Genomic DNA, 17,228 nt, shown 5'->3' on the forward strand with positions numbered 1-17,228 from the left:
GCATCCCTGACGATAATGGACATGTGAATTTATCATTTTAAAATTGATCTGTCTTTAGCTTTAAGATGCGAGCACCGAACAAAGCTCGAGCAATGTGTGAGGTTTATTTTTATTAGGATGATATACAAAGTTTTTATTATACCAATAAAGTACAGTAAAACAAGACTCACTTGAGAACCAACACCTCAATATGGAGCCATACCTTCACCTAGCATTTAGCACTAGTGTCATGGATGGAAACCTTTTCAACACCTTTTCATTTTCATGAAGCATTTTACCCAAACTGTGTGGGAGCTTTACATTTGAAAAATAAACTCTGGTGTTGAAAAACATGGTGAATGATTAATGGAGCAGTGAGAATAACGTTGGCCTCATGGTGGAGTTCAGACTGATGAGAAGGAGCGTTGTGTTGTTCTGAAGGGTCGAACCATCTTCCCTCTGATCAATTATGAAGCAGATCACGTTTCAGTGGAACATATCACTGAAAAACAAGCATGAAATAATCATTCGGTTGGATCAGTCTCGTGTCGAAACGTGGCTTCATTTGATGAATAGAAGCAACTAATGCAGGGCTCTGCAGAACATCGCCTGAAGCAAGAGACAGAACGAATCCATGATTCTAGCAGCACACAAAAATACAAAACCCATGACGTTGTTAGACTGTAACGCATGAAACATCGACTCAAAAACAGAAAGTGAAACCGCACAGAACTGAGGCCAAACTTACAGACCGGATCCCCATTCCATCCCACCAAGTCACGTTGTGAGGCTCACGACAACTTCAAGTGTGTGTGGTTGGTTCAAAATGACCTTCACTGGATTTTCAGTTTGAACAGTAAATAGTGAGTCTTGGTTGCCTCTTAACTTTGACTCTGCTATTGGATGTACGTTTGTTTCTCTTCTCAACCACCACCACTAAAACACTTCCCCAACCTCTGCTTCCTCCACCTCTCGTGTGGGTACCCTGACTCGTTGCTAATGGGGGGATGTCACCATCTTCATGTGGAACAGCCATGTGATGACTTGCATTCACCTTCACAGAAACCCGCAGGGTCAGACAGAGCAAATATCCCGAGCCTCATTTTGTGATGTGGAATCATTCAGATGTCATTACATTTGTTGTGCTCCCCGCTCGCTCTGCCTGCACCACTGTTGCCATGGAAACAGCAAATTATGATGGGACCTTGTTTATCATTAATTTTTATTGCCGTTGCCAGGAAATGATTCAGAAAGCTCTCAGGATCGGTGGGTTTGGACCACCATGATACTGAGACATCTCTCCGTTTCATGACCAGGGTCGGCAGCTTTAGACAGTCCTGAACAATAAGCATGTTTTATAGATCCAGCTGCTCAGTTCTACCTCGTCCCATTTTCCCTGACAATCCTCTGCTGCCAGAGGGGGCGCTCCTTCACTGGATTCACAGTAGAACAGTTCCACATTTGAAGCCACCACACTCACGTTATTGTGAATGATATACTGGCTCTGTCAAACACTCACTGGTCAGTTGACGTGGGGGTCTTGTTCTCATGTAAGGGGTGGGGCCTGAAAAATGACATGCTTAATCAACAAGAACAATGTTGACTTGAGTTTATTTTTATAAGTTTTTGTTGCATTTGGTGATTTGCAGTTACGTTTAACACATTGGGTTTGTTTTTACAGTAGTTGTGTTTCGTGCTTGGATAGTGTAATGAATATATTGCTCTGTGATTCCATGGTGTTTTGTGAGTTTCAGTACATTTCATGGCCATGGATTTACCTGTCTAGACAATTCAATGTTGTATTTAATTGTAATGTCATCATTTTGCTTTTTCATTTGCTTTTGTGTTTTGTCATGAGTGATTCGTGGTTGTGCTTTGTTTTTGTTATAACTGTTGCATTTGTTGTCTTCAACAAGGCATTTTTCATAAATTGTTAGAAGCATTGACTGATTTGTTGTTTGTGTCGCTCCATTTAAAGCGTTGTTTAAATAAATTTTTGTGGTTTGGTGATAATTGTTGCTGAATATTTCATAATGATGTCCAGTAAGTTGTTGTTGAACTGTTATGTTTAACACATTGCTTTATGAGAAATCTTGTGTTGACACAAAATCATATCAAATAAACCTTGAAAACGTTGAATAGCAATTGTCTGTTGTGATATTGCATAGTTGTGTTGATGAGTGTTCGAGTCACAGACGCCATGGTTATTAATTTTCACACTGCATCATTGTGATAAAGGCACCTTTCTCCTCCAATTCTCACTCTGTCCCAGCTTCACACCTTCACTTCCTGTGAGACACAAACTACCTCACACCCCGGTGACCTCCGCAGACTTCCCTCCCTAGTGAGGAAGAACTGTGGCAGAGGACTTGACGTGACTCATTCTGGAGCCCCGGTGGGTCAAATAGGCTTGGTGTTTCACCTGCTGTGGGATGATCTCCGCTCGATGTCCCTGAAGGTTCACACCGCAGCTGTTGACAAGCAGGAGGCAACAGACTGACGAACTTCAAACAGAAATTAACAAACAAAGAAACGCCCGACTGTGGTTCTTCATTCACAACACATTCACATCTCGAGCAGAGCAGCAACCCCGTCTGAACGTTTACATCCACGCTCTCTCATTTGTGAGCAAAGCATTTTCCCCCAAAAGAGCACTTCGTTGCAAGGGTCTGTAGCAACTGGTAACACAGGTGGACTGAAACCTGCCGCAGCAGTGAACAGCCTGTTGGAACTAAAAGAAAACACAAATTGAATGCCAATGTGGCTTCTCTATACTAGCACCCCGGTTTGCGTTCTGGAGAAAGTACTGCAATATCTGGCCTTCAGTGCGATGGAAAGAGATGATTTGCACAGTCGCAGCATCAAAATAATTATAGTTAAATAGTTATAGTCCAAACCAGAGAATCTTGTTTTCCTTTGGGCTTCTCCCATCTGAGGTGGCCACAGCAGATCATCTTCCTCCATCTGTCCTCTGCTTCCTCTTCTCTCAAACCTACACACCTCATGTCCTCCTTCACCACCTCCATCAGTCTCCTCTTTGGCCTTCCTCTCCACCTTCTGCCTGGCAGTTCCAACCTCAACATCTTCATCTACCCCTCTGTACATGTCCAAGTCAAAACCAGAGAATAGTCTGTTGAAATCTGGTTTGGTTCTCAGGTGAGGGGAGGAGCTTGATGGCTGACTGTTGATGTCAAATTACTCAACTTTAAGCACAAAATAAAATGTGATTAATTTTAAGAGAGTATCAGTTAGATTGATAGGTTTGCTGTTGTGTATATTACAGTTCTTGTGTTAAATACAGCTGTGTTTAGTGATTTGTGAGTGTCTTACATTACCATTCTATCTTGTTGGTTTTTGGTGATTAGTTGTATTTAAGATTTGTTTCATGGACCATGATTTTTTTGAACATTTGTTCAGTAATTCTGTGAGGTAATTTGTCGCTGTTATGCTTTGTTTTTTCTCATGGTAAACTTTGCTTTTTGTGTGTTGTTGGTGCTCCTGTTGTGACTTCTTCATGGGTCCAGTAACTGAACTTGTGTTGCCTGGTTTGCTGCTGTATTTTGTTCAGCAACATGTTTAGTTCAAATACATTTTTGTTGTTTGATGACACACTAGTGTGTTTGGTACTTTGTTACTGTGATGAGTGATTTGTTTGTTTGGTATTTGTACCTTAACAACCCTGTTAACATTGGCACCACAGCAGTTGAATCCTACATGAACACAACTGTCACCCAGATATGTTCACTTCCCGTCCCCTCATTTTCACTGCCTCCGTCCCAAAGTGTTTTCTTCTGTCAGGTCTCTAAGAGAACATTATGTTTCCAGTGTGTGCTCATGAGAGCGCTGCGTTTTAATAAAAACCTCTTGGAATGTGTGGAGTGTCTCTCTGAGGAGCGTTGTTGTTTTTCGAGGTGCTGAAAAACTGCTGAGTCACTGCATTCCTTGGCGCTTTTCTTCATCTGTGGCTTTTTGTTTCACAACACGGATTCAAATAACTTGAAGCATCACTATTAAAGACGTCAACACACTCACCAGTTCTGTCAGGAAAAGTTGACTCTGTATCTCAGGTGCACCTTCAGGACTTGACAGGCAAAAACAAAAACATTTTTTCACCCAAATTGAAAAGATGTTGGCAGGTGCTTTAGAACCTCTGTTGCCTTTGCCTTCCACAGTGTCTCATTTCTCTAGGCTTTTTACTCCCTATTGACTTCACATCCTCCGTGTTGTTCTTCTCGATTTCATGCAGTTTGAAATACGTCAGCTTCAAGCCTGAAGACAGGTTTCATTGCAGCTATGTCCACTCAAAAATGACCCGACCAACCAGGAGGCAGAAACAACATCAGCGCATTGGAGATATGTTGACACTAAACATAAGTGTGCAACGCTACTGAACAAAGTCAATAACCTCAAAACCTTTGACCTCCAGCGACTAGAGCTTACTCGCCATTCTACTTCCACTTGGTGAAGTGAAGTGGAGCGGATGGTGCTGGCGTCAGAGAGAAGAGCATGAAGACAAAGACAGTCTGAGCAGTCTTTCACAGGGCATCCTTTATTTATCAGATTCCTGTCTGTTCACCACTCAGGTGGGATGAATACATAAACGCAGAGTCATTACACCTTGTCAGTGAGCAATCCAAGACTTTGTTTATTCCCCCAACAGTGGCTGGATCTAACTTTTTATTCTGTAAACTGAAAACATGGCCACATAATAAAATGTATGATTACCGGGTTCAACGTCAAAACAACGTCAACGTCTGAAAGGTTACATTTTTAAAATCTGATCCAACACTTGTGATCAGGAATGACAAAGTTGAAGAAAAAAGGGACGAAAATGTGTATTTTCAGAGATTTTTTTTTTTTATACCAGGCAAAAATAAACAAATTAATACAATTTTGCTGCTCCTCATTAACTATATAGCCATTATATATTTTTATATTTAAGCAAATTTAGGCAGCTTATACTATCAAAGTGTACATTATTAAATACTGTGTAGTTGTGATTGAATATCTGGTGGAAGTAAAGATACTATATATATAAATCTAGGTATTAATCAAGACACTTTATTAACCCCAAATTTCCAAATCTGATTTAAATGAAAGTAGAAACAAGAAAGGACTAGTAAATGAAGAGCTCCCAGATCAGATGCACGTGGTCGTTCATTTATATCGGGCGGTCTGCCTCCCTCTTGCGGTGAAACTCAGAAACCACAATACCGAATGTCTTCTGATTGTTTTGTGTATTTTTTTTATTTACGGACGTCGTTATCTGCATCGTTTGTCAACATGCTCCTTCACCTAAATGATCCATGTGACGTCACTCACCTGAAACGCACTTGCGTCAGTGTTCCATGAATGTTTTGATGCTGACCAAGTCACCAGTGCTGCGAGTCAGATGAAGATCAATAGTCGATAAACTAATAATGAACTGTCGATTTTACAACGACAAATCGAAGAAGAATACGAGACCTTAAACTAGAGCAGAAAATCGGACAAATAAAATGAATGATTTTTATTGATTTGTTGGCCCACCCTGCTTTATGTCAGTTTCTTTCATGATCTTTTGCATTTGGGGTTTGTTTAAGAAGTGGATTCATGATGTAACACATCTTTATTGACTGATTTTTTTGCTTGTATTCTTTAAGGATGAAACAAAACAGTGGCTACATACAAAAGATGTTATGAAATTCAACAGGAGTAAATTAGTACATTAACTTTATTTTAAATCAACTGCTCCTGCATGATTGCAGTCACTTCAGTTCTCCATCATTCACATACGCCTGTTCGATTGAGGAACCAATGAACAGACAAAACCTGAAGTGAGTTCAGTTTATTAAAGTAGGAGATGGAAGCCAACAGAGATCCAACATCAATTATCTTCAGATTGAATACGCAGATCCCACACTGTAGCTTTCACGGATGCTGTACTGATAGCGCACTCAATGGGGCGTCAGTCATGTCGGCACATGTTTGTGCTGATGTAAGTCCATAATCTGGAGCTACACGGATCTGGGATCTATTGCACGCACAATGGCCTCTCGTTTCTCCATGTTTCTTATGGCAACTCTACTGGGACAAATGGCCAGAGACTGCACGATTCTCAAAAGACTTGTTTTACCGCAGTAAAACCACAATTTTGTTTAAATCAATCATATCAGGTTATGCTCAAAACTGTGACAGCTCGTGGTGTATCGAGACACACACACACACACCATACCAATTTTATTTATAAAGCACTTAAAAAGCAATGCAAGATTGTCACTAAGTGTGGTACAGCAGTAAAATCAGGATAAAAGACAAAGACAATACATACATAAAGTTAAAACAAGAAAATAAAAATTATTAAAAAGAAGATCAGCTGTGTGTAAGAGAAAGAGCTGATGCCATTTTCCCATTGTTTTTGACCAGGGTTATTCAGACAGATGGCTGTTTTTTTTTTTTTCAGTGTACACTTACAAAACTGACAACTGGTGTCAGTTTGGCAGAACGAGGGTTGTATGTGATTCTATTGCAGGGCAATGGAATTGCCAGTGCAGAGGGTTTTGAAAATCCCACCGTTGCAGTCACGGCATGATGGCAATGTGGTGGATTTTCCAAAAACAACCCAAACAGTCTTGCGTCCACAGCTGATGTCCAAGTAGAAGACATTGATGACCTCGAAACAGTTTCACACCTTGTAGGTGGACAGCAAATTACTAATTCTTTACTGAAGAAAGTCCATAAAATTTACCCTCAGAACTGAAAAGAAATGTAATAAAAAAAAATGTAATCTTGTTTGGTTCCATCCGAAGTTACGTGCCCTTACTGTCCTGGACCCACAGCACCAACTCTGGAGTCACACTGTCACCAACCACTCAGGCAGTTGCATATGGAATAAGTTGCGTGGAAAAGGGCAAGTTCTTTTAATTAAAAAAAATTTTAAAAATCAGAAATATATTTCAACAAATTTACAAAGTTGCCCTTTCATTCAAAGGGGTGTCTGCGGCTAAGAAAGTATGTGGTCGATGCGGAAGTTATGGGAGGTGCCAGGATTACATTACTCATCACTACTATGTGGTTTGGCAGTAAGTGAGAATTTAAGCATGTAGGGAAGTAATGTATGAATCGTATGTTTACAAAGACAAGTGGGCGGATGCTGGACACGCTGTCACTCTTCAATGCCGTTTGTCGTGTTTCCAACTCATGCTTTTATTTTGTTTGCTAGTTTCCGTTTCCATCTAAATGGCCGCGCAGCTGGAGCTCGATGCTCATCAAGCTTCCAGGATATCTACACCCGGGTTCCAGTCTGCGGGGCCAGATGGTTGCCTTGCATCCTACGGTAAACTCAAATTCCTCGCTTCTCTTATTGCTCTGTTTCTCAAAGATTATGTGCGTGCCTTGACTCCTTAGTTTCTCTCGCTCCTTCGTTTCTATTGTTGTGATCCTCTGTTGCGCATGTTCGTGTTATTAGCCTGGCTCGCTTTTGTCTCCCGCTTTAGAGTTTGTACCTCGTGTGTGAGATTTTGAGCCACCTCCGATTGCCGCTTACTCTGCCTCGTGAGCTTAACACTGAGTGCGTCTTTTGTCATCCCCCTTAGTCAGGTTTATTAACCGCCTGTCTTGTTTTCACGGTTTTTCCCTGCCCTCTGCTGATAAAGACCTCATCTGGTCTTTAAAAGACCAAATCTAGACGCAATTGCGGAGAAAGATTTGACCATCAACATTGTAAGAGTGTGGTCTGACCATGACAAGTCAATACTTGCAGAAGGACTTGTCTGGTGAGTGACATTAACACTGTCAAATGTCAGGATGTTTGGGTGATCTCAGGAGAAAGACATGCTTGACCTTGTAACAGAGGTTGAGCATTTATTTAGCAAACAAGAGATGGTTTACATTATGTATGCCTCTGTGATATGTTCGATCACTTGACTATCAAAGTATATAAAATACACTGAGCCAGGTTATACAAGGAGAATGTCCTTGTTGCAAGATAACTATTCTTTTGCATGATAGTTGAAGCTTTTTATTTTTGTAACAAAAACATCTTCAATCGCTATGAACAGGAACTTCTGTCCAGAATCCGTATGCAACCTCGACGTCGCACTGCGTTGGCACCCTGGATGGGAAGGCACACAAGAGTTGGAGAAACGCTGTAAAAAAGGCAGTTCAGTGAAGAAAGACAAAGAAGATGGATAGAAAAAGACCACCACAATGATTGATGAAAGCCTCAGTCTAGAAATGCTGGAATTAAAGAAGGTAGACATTTTGTGTGCCCTTTTGTTTGGTCCCTATAAACAACACTAATATAAATTATATGCATCTTAACAGCATCAAAAAAAAAAAAAAAAAAAAAAAGGATCAGCAGGAGGCTTGTCGTGCCTTGGGTGTGTCCTCACAATCGCAGAAATGGTGAATAGGCTTCAGGAACTTTTGAATTTCAAGGAGGTTTATCCAAAGCTGGTGGTAAGCGTATCTAATAACTTGTTGAAAATAATGACTTGCGCTTTACACCATCTAATTTGGCATTATTTCTTTAGGTGTTTTTCATGTGTCCACGGTGTTGTCCATTACATCAACTTCCTCTTCTGGACCGAGTCAGCAAGGGACCACGCAGACGGCTTGCTGAGTTTTAAACCATATCCCACATGCTATATATCCAATGTTGCTGGCCAGGTTGCACGCCATACGAATAATCGCACGCAGCAATGTTTTTTTCAGGCACACGTTGGGAGGCTTTGTCAAGTTGGCCCAAGAAAAAGAAGTTGGTCAATGACATGGAGTGGATAAAAAAATATAAGGTCTCCTTTACCACTTCAAAAAATTGAAAATGGTGACAGAATGACCAATTTGCATCCAGTGACAAAAACATGTGGAAGATTTTCACTGTACGACCGGATGCACAAAAAAAAAAAAAAAAAAAAAGAAACGCAGAAAACCAGAAGAAAAATGAAGCCTCAACATCTGCCGTACTCTTCGGATGGATGTGAATTCATCTGTTGCAGAGCAGTTAAGTTGTGAACTTGCATCTGTTAGATATTCATTGTGCCAAATGTTTGAAGCGGATTTCAAGCAGACTATTGGGGGAACTCAGAGTTGCATAACATCAAAATAAACAACCATTTCAAGTCACAGATGAAGGATATGTGCAAAAGAATTGACCTGTACGGGATGTTAGAGCTTCAGTCTATGAGTGGTGAGTATATAAGCACTGTAATATCCTCCAATCTGAAATGGATGTTGCAACTGTGCTGTCAGCAAGGAGTCAAAGGTAATATCTTATTTGACAATTTGGAGATCCTTCCATAACGTTGTAGTCCGAGTACTTCACTTTTAATTTTGTCTCATTAGTTGAAGCGCAAACTTGAGGTTCTACTGACTGGAGGTCGCAATAGACACCAGACGTCAACACAAGTCTTCAACCATTTCCCTGTGACCATCAATGACATTGAGAGTGTCTGTCCCCTCGATTTACGTAAGGAGTCATCAGTGGCAATGCCATGGTTGACTGATGTGTCGGTTTAGAAAAAGCACAAATCCTAGAGAGGCCAGCAGTCATATTTTGGCTTTTGTTATCATAAAATAAAATGAGCTCATGGAGAAACAGCAACAAATAAAACAGTACTATAACAAGAGACATTTGTCTTTTGGGTGTAGAATCATCTGACATTTCACCACATATAAAACACTTCAAGTACTAACACATGAGCTGACATCAGGCAGTAGTGAAGCCAAAGGGCCAAGAGACAAGTGGAAAGCCTTAAATAGAGAGATGTGCGCCAAGGCAGCAGCTGAAGCCCATCAGTGATCAGGTCACCTGCACCTCAACCAAATCAGTATCAGCTGGTTCAGTGTGACTGACAGCCTTTAAGAAGGTCACACATGAGAGAGATGTCGCTCTTGAAACAACTCATGGTTAAGAGCACTTAGGAACGTTGTACTCTGTTGGTGAAGCTCCTCCTTGAGGTACCTAAAGCCAAGCAGAAGATGAGAGGGGACCGGGCTTTCTCAGTCTGTGGCCCCCGGCTATGGAATGCCCTCCCTCCCCATGTGAGACAGGCACCGTCACTGTCCACTTTTAAAACACACTTTTACTCCTTGGCTTTTATACAACCACACAGCTGATCTTTAGTTTTGTTTTTTTTTTCGTCTATCCGCTCTGTTTTGTCTTTAATGCCTGTTTTATTCTGATTTTACTGCTGTACAGCACTTAGACAATCTTGCATTGCTTTTTAACTGCTTTATAAATAAAAATGGTATAAATAAGTCACAACAATACCTCTCAAAATCTCACTCTCAGAAATCCAGTAGTTGAACTCAGATCGAGTAGGCCGTTCTTCCCAATCACGCCCCTCCAAGTCTTGCTGTCATTGCCTACGTGGGCGTTGAAGTCTCCCAGTAGAACAATGGAATCCCTGTTGGGGCACTGTCAAGTACCCCTCCAAGAAGGCCGGGTAGTCTGCACTGCTGTTCGGCCCGTAAGCCGCGACCGCCGTGAGAAACCTGTCCCCAACCCGAAGGCGTAAGGACGTGACCCTCTCGTTCACCGGGGTGAAGCCCAACACAGAGCTGCGGGGCTATGAGTACGCCTACGCCCGCCAGCTGCCTCTCCCCACGGACAACTCCAGAAAAGTAGAGTCCAGCCTCGCTCAAGGAGTTAGGTTCCAGAGCCCAGGCTGCACGTGGAGGAGAGCCTAGCTATCTAGCTGGTACCTCCGGCACAAGCTCAGGCTCTTTCCCCCCCAGCGAAGTGGCATTCCATGTTCCGAAAGCCAGAGAATGTTCACACGAACCAGGTTGTCGGGTCCCCCACCCCCGACTGCCACCTTGTCCTCTTTGCACCCGACCCCTATGACTCCTTTTGCGGGTGGTGGGTCCGCAGGAGGGACAGCCCATGTCGTCCTTTTGGGTTTGGCCCCAGTCCTTGTATTTTCATAAGGGCTTCTGAACTGCTCATAGCCTTAACCTAGGACCTGTTTGCCATGGGAGACCCTACCAGGGGCATAACGCCCCCGACAACATGGCTCATTCAAGGTACACAAACTCCCCCACCACGATAAGGTTGCAGTTCCAGGGGGAGACCATGGATTCATTGATGCAGAATTCTCTTGCAGCAGCTCGATTCCCGTGTTGCTGCGCTTAGCTTGCAGTTTAAACTGCTCCGTATGTGTCTCTTTGCAGGTGCCATTTTCAGTCCTTAGCCGTAGCGTTATTGTTTTGCATGATGCAGATAAGGGCACTATATACTTGCTGGGTACCTACTGGGGTGTGGCTTTAGTGTCTTCTTACAGGCCCACACTTCACCCTTTCACGTTCTCTTGCTGCCCTCTAACACGGCCGCGTTTCCACTGTTACCAGCGTGTTGGCTGGAACCGCTCTCAGTCAAAGAGCACTCAGTACACACGGCGCACCACATTAAGGTGCACCATCCATTTTGGCAAAGATTTAAGACTTAAGTGTGCCTTATAGTCGTGAAAATGCAGTACCTTATCGATCAGCCACCTGAGCTGCTGCCTCAAGCCTCTATAAAACACTGCTAGATCAGGGGCATCTGGGACAGCAGGACACGTTGGCACCTGTCTTATTCTGTCCGTGTTAAATGTCTCTAGATTGTTTATGTCATTCCTTTAGAACACCAAATCCTTCTTGAACCAAGTCATCACTAGTGTGAGACTTGTCTCTCAAGGGTTCACAATCGAGTGTTCTATGACCCGGTTCAGGTAGATCATCTACAAAGCGTTCTAACCCATCATCGTCTGAAGAGACACCACCATCTACGCCAAGGGTGTCAAACTGACCCGCAAAAGGGCCGCAGGTTTTTGTTACAGCCCTGAAAGCAAACAGCACCAGACTGACCATCAACTGATTACAGTCTTCAGACACCTGATTGGTGAGTAGGTGTCCTCTTGCTTGGTTGGAACAAAAGCCTGCACCCACTGCGGCCCGGTCGAGAACCATGGAATTTTGCTCATGGCTAGGGTGTGGATCGACAAGCTAATCTCCCTGAGTATATTAACATGCCAATTTGAGTGTGGGCATAAGCATTTTGAACGGATACTACTTTATTCATGGTTTCCGTGGTATGGTTCCTTTCATGGTTTGGCCTACGGTTTCAAGGTTGCGTATTTGGTCACTTGATTTGTCCGATTTCGGGTTGTAATTCTGTGACCTCCTCCTTGACAGTTTTAAGACTTATCGCGTTCATAGTTGACAAGCCCACACCAAACAAAGAGCCAACGGTGGCCGCCATAAGGATGCCAGCCACAAACCTTTTCGAATGCTCAGATATGCGACCAAGCTCAGACTGGGTCACGGTAAACTTTAGCATCTGTTGGAGCATGTGCGCAACATCTGGGTTTGTGTGATCAATGGCTTCGCGGGTCCATGTCTTCGCGGTTTGTGCTGGTGCCGTTTTGATATGGGTGCGATAAACATCCATGGGGTATGTCAACATGAGGTTGCAGCGGGGCAAGCTTTGTTGAGGAAGATGTTGAATTCCGCAGGTGAGTTAGCATAGCCAAACGGACACCTGGTGATGGTGTACCGCTTGTTAGCAAAGGTGAATGCCAACTTGTGCTGCAGGGTCTACAGGGATTGTCCAGAACCCAGATGCAATGTCGACAGTGAACAGCTTTGCATCCCTGACTTTTGGAAGTTCCTGTTCAAATTCACCTAGAAAGTGGGACTTGATTGTCTATAGTCAACGGTGGGGTGCCACTTGCCGTGTCGTTTGAACACCACCCACAGTGTGGCTGTTTGGGTAATGTTACAAGGCCTGACACCGTTTTCCAGCTTATCAATGGCTGCTTGATCAGAGTCATGAGGCGATTGGGATTGTACAAACGTAGGTGGTGCACCTGGTTTGGTAGGAATGCAATCTGAGTCCCTGGCAAATATGGGGCAATATTTGGTCAGTACCTGACGGAGCAGGTGTCGCTCTGTCTGGAGCGTATCAGCATCTGCCAGCACTTGGTTTATGCGTTTATTGAAGTCAGGGTATGGTCCAGGACTTATTGCATGGATAACCATCTGTTTGTCAGAGGGGAATCCAACTGTCATCTTGGGGGCTCACGTCAAGCAGCATGATCATGTGAGATGGCAGCGTGGAGGTGTGGTCACCAATATCATTTTCGGCCCGCAGACTGGAATGCCGCAGATGATGGGGCGAGTTTGGTGGAAGTCAGTTCAGACTAGACACACCAAGTTGGTTTGATGGTTTAGGCACCATGAGGTTGTGGACCTTCCAGTGTATCTTCCACGTGTCCGTTTTCTCGTGAGTCTAAAAGTCAAGAATTTATTTCCTGTCAGAGGTCTAGTCACCTACACAGGGCCCTGAGTCACTTACTATCTCTGCCTTAGACTCGGCCCAAGTAGAATAGTGTGACAGTCTGACTCTTTTATATGGTTTGAGTTCATCACAGGGTGTAGTCTCCATTGATTGGGCCAGGTCGCTCCCTTAAAATATTTATGCCTCTTTTAGCGGCAACTGTCGAAGATGACCCAATCCATCCTTTTGGTGGCTTGCTTTTGTCAACTCATCCGTTCTCTTAAAGGCCCTGTTAATCTTCAAAACCAAAGCTCGCAAACAGGGCATAACAGCATCCACATGAGGCAAGGCAACCGAAAATAATCGTTGTTGCAAACAATGTCACCATTAATCCTTTCAGCAAATTGTGCAATGAGTCATCTATTGCTGACATTGATTTTAATTTGATGGACATTGCTTTCAAACCCTTCATGGCTCTGGGGATATTTCCATCTGGTGCCGTATTATTAGGAGTAATAGTGCAACAATGACCTGTAAATCTAGCGCAGGCTCCTTCATCTGCTAATATACACCATCTAAAATTATCCTATTCTGCAACGTCAATGAAGTTGCGGCTAACTGTTCGTGCACTCCCTCAACCAATAGAAGTGAAGTTAATCTGAAGTGAATTTGATAATGATGGAAATTTAGTCGATTTTTGTTCGGTGTAATCCAAACAAATGCTCTCCAGCCCCGCCCAAATTTGACTTCTTACTTTATATTCAGTGGGGACACCTTGGAACACCGAAAGCATCTAAATAGGTTGGGTCTTCTGCCTTGTCTTAAGATTTACCTCCCACATCAAATCCTGGAACAGTCCTTTTATTTCTTATTGGTGAGCCCCACCAGTCCCCATTATCTTTTCCCTGGGCAATTTTAGTCAAATCCTTGGCTTCCAAAGGCCATGTAAGAAGAGTAATAAAAGAAGGGAGCACATGTTCCTACCCATTTTCCGGGTAGTCTGTCCCACACTTTCTTCCAGTCTTGGGACATCATTTTAAATGCACACCTTTCTTCAACCTTGTCTGGGGGATTGTGCTTTCGTGTTCGTGGAGACATGGCTCAACAACATCGTTCTGGACCACGCTATCGAGCTAGCATGCTATAGATCCGACCGGGCTCTCATAAGACTTGAGGTGGGGGACTGTTTCCATCAACCATGCCTGGTGCCGTGACACTGCTGTGGTATGTAGACACTGCTCTCCATGGGCTGAGGTGATTATTAAATGCCGGCCTATCTGCAGAGGGAATTCGCTGCTGTTTCGCTGGCAGCGGTATACATCCCTCCCAGCTAAGACAAGAGGGAGACACTGAACGAACTTCACCAACTTATCAGTACTCCGCTGATACTTCACCCCGATGCCCTCCTCATCCTGGCCGGGGATTTTAATCAGGTGGACCAATGGTGTGCTCCCACAACGGCACAGCCACGTAACCTCCACAAGGCAGGCAGCAACACCCTGGACAACAGCTACACTGTGCACAGGGGAGCCAACAGATCAATTCCTCTGCCTCCGCTTGGTGCCTCTGACCACACCACACAGGCCACGGGTGAAGGTCACGAAGCCCACCAAGAAGAGGAGCCACATGTGGCCCGAAGGATCATCTGTAGCGCTCCAGGACTGCTTCTCCACCACAGATTGGAACATGCTTAGAGAGGCAGCCACAAACAGTTGATCTCCAGGAGTATACAGAGACCGTCGCAGCCTACACCCGGAAGTGCATTGATGACGTGACAGTCGCCAAAACCATCTCCATCCGGGCTAATCAGGAGCCATGGATGACAGGTGAGGTTCACAGGCTGTGGAGGATTCGGAATGCTGCCTTCAGAGCTGGAGACAAGGTGGGCCTGAGAGCAGCCAGGGCCAACCTGGCATGTGGCATCACGGAGGCGAAGCGGCAGTATTCGACAAAGATTGATGACCAGTTCAGCGGCAGCAGAGACACCAGGATCCTGTGGAGAGGGATCCAGACCATCACGGATTACAAGCCCTCACTGCAGACCTCTGATGACTCCATTCAGCCTGACCAGCTGAATGACTTCTTCGCTCACTTCGTGGCAGTCTACAAGACTCCAGCCCAGAATATCCCTCTGACCCCTGAAGACCAAGTACTGTCGTTGTCTCCGAGCAGGGTGCGAAGATCACTGAGAAGGATCGACATGAGGAAAGCCTCGGGTCCAGACGACATCCCGGGAAGGGTCCTGAAAGACTGCGCTGGGGAGGTCATGGACATAAACACCTCCCTGAGCCAAGCTGTTGTTCCAACACGCCTAAAAGCAGCATCCATCATTCCAGTCTGGGTTTCATGAATAACTGTCTTAGCTCAAACAGTAAATCATGCAAAGTCTCATGTTCATAAATCTCTCCCCCATTCTGAGGACAAATGATTGTCCAAAAAAAAAAAAAAGTGTGGGGTCACAAGTTAAGCGCCAGCAGAAGCAGTGCTAGGGAAGATGACGTAAATGGCCTATACAGAGTAACAGGTGCATGTCTTCACACAGGACTCCTTATTGAAGAGTCTGAGATTGTGTACGAGGCAAAAAAAAAAGCCATATGATTCAGTAGGCAAAAAGTGCATATAAGGGAGCATTCACACTGCAGTGTTCTGTCGTCTCGGGTGGCCTGAATCCAATTCACCCCCCGTTGAGATTCTTCACACCTGTGTCTCGCTCCGTGTTTTCACTTCTAACTCCGCCCACACAAGTACAGCAAATACCGGAAGAGGCTTTGTTCATGTGAATGCGTCATCAGCAGTGCGATGCCACAGTTCATGGTTCTTGATCAAGTGTTTGTCGTGAGTGACGGACGTACGAAAACTGCTCCTCTTCATGTACATCTATGAAGAAGTCATCAACATGACCAGCTTCTGTACTTGTCAAACTTCTGTCGTGGCGCTCTACGATGAGATGCTGTTGTGCAGATCAGACCGTTTCTTCAGAGACAGAACGAGTTGAGAACAGACTTCCTAAGTCGGCTGAATGAACACAATGCGGACATCTACAAGGTAATCCAGCAGGGCTGAGTTTCCGGCATCCAGCACAGAGTCGCTCACCATCCGCTGAGAGTTTCACGAGACAAAATGTAGGTCTCCAGCTGGGATCAAATCCGCGGCCAAAACCCAACTCGCTTGTGTTCACGTCTCTGACTTCTGAACTGAAAGAGCTGTCGAGACAGAACCCGTAGTGTGAAAGCACCCTCGGTCTTGCAGACCGTTTCAGGGCCACCTTGAAGAGAGTCGTTCTGTTTTGGTGGTTGGTCTGGGAGGGAACTTGTACCTATAAGCTTCAGAAGTGATAGACCAATAGCGAAGCTCGTTGACAGAAATGACTTACCGAATGCAACTTCAGTTCTATCAATATGTGCAAAGCCCTCTAACAGTCCAGGTTCTGAGTTCCAAAAGGAGACAAACGGGGCGGAACAGGGGGTTTTATTGGGAGAGGTGGTGCCTATCTTAAAGGGCTTTGCACATAGATGGAACTGATGAAGTAAACCTCAAAGCTGTGGAGCTTAATGACTGGACCAGACTACAATGCCTTGGGCACAGGCTACATTTGGCAATTGGTAAATTAGTTTATTATTGTCCCAATTGACTCATCTTACTTTAACATTACTTATACTTAATACAGGAGAAACGGTTAAAGTTGTCAAACGTGTTTATAAATATTTCTAGCATCTTCTAGAAAGTGAGTAATGCATTGTCTAAAATGTACTATTGACACATTTAAGTAACCAATAGTCGTTTTTGATTTTATTCAGTGTTTCTAATGGTCCTTAATTTTCTTACTATACAGGCTTCGTCAAGTTCACATTACTTTCCACATAAGATTTTTTTCCCCTCAGAAAATGCTGTTCATGAGTTAAGAGCAACAGGGCTATGCAAACGTCTTATCGCACAGCTGGGGAAAAAAAAAAAGGAAGCACTGGAAAAAAAGCACGAGTGAAGTCTACCAGAGCACTCACTCGTCACA

Source organism: Synchiropus splendidus, chromosome 1 (assembly GCF_027744825.2).
Source record: "Synchiropus splendidus isolate RoL2022-P1 chromosome 1, RoL_Sspl_1.0, whole genome shotgun sequence".
Classification (NCBI taxonomy): Eukaryota; Metazoa; Chordata; class Actinopteri; order Syngnathiformes; family Callionymidae; genus Synchiropus; species Synchiropus splendidus.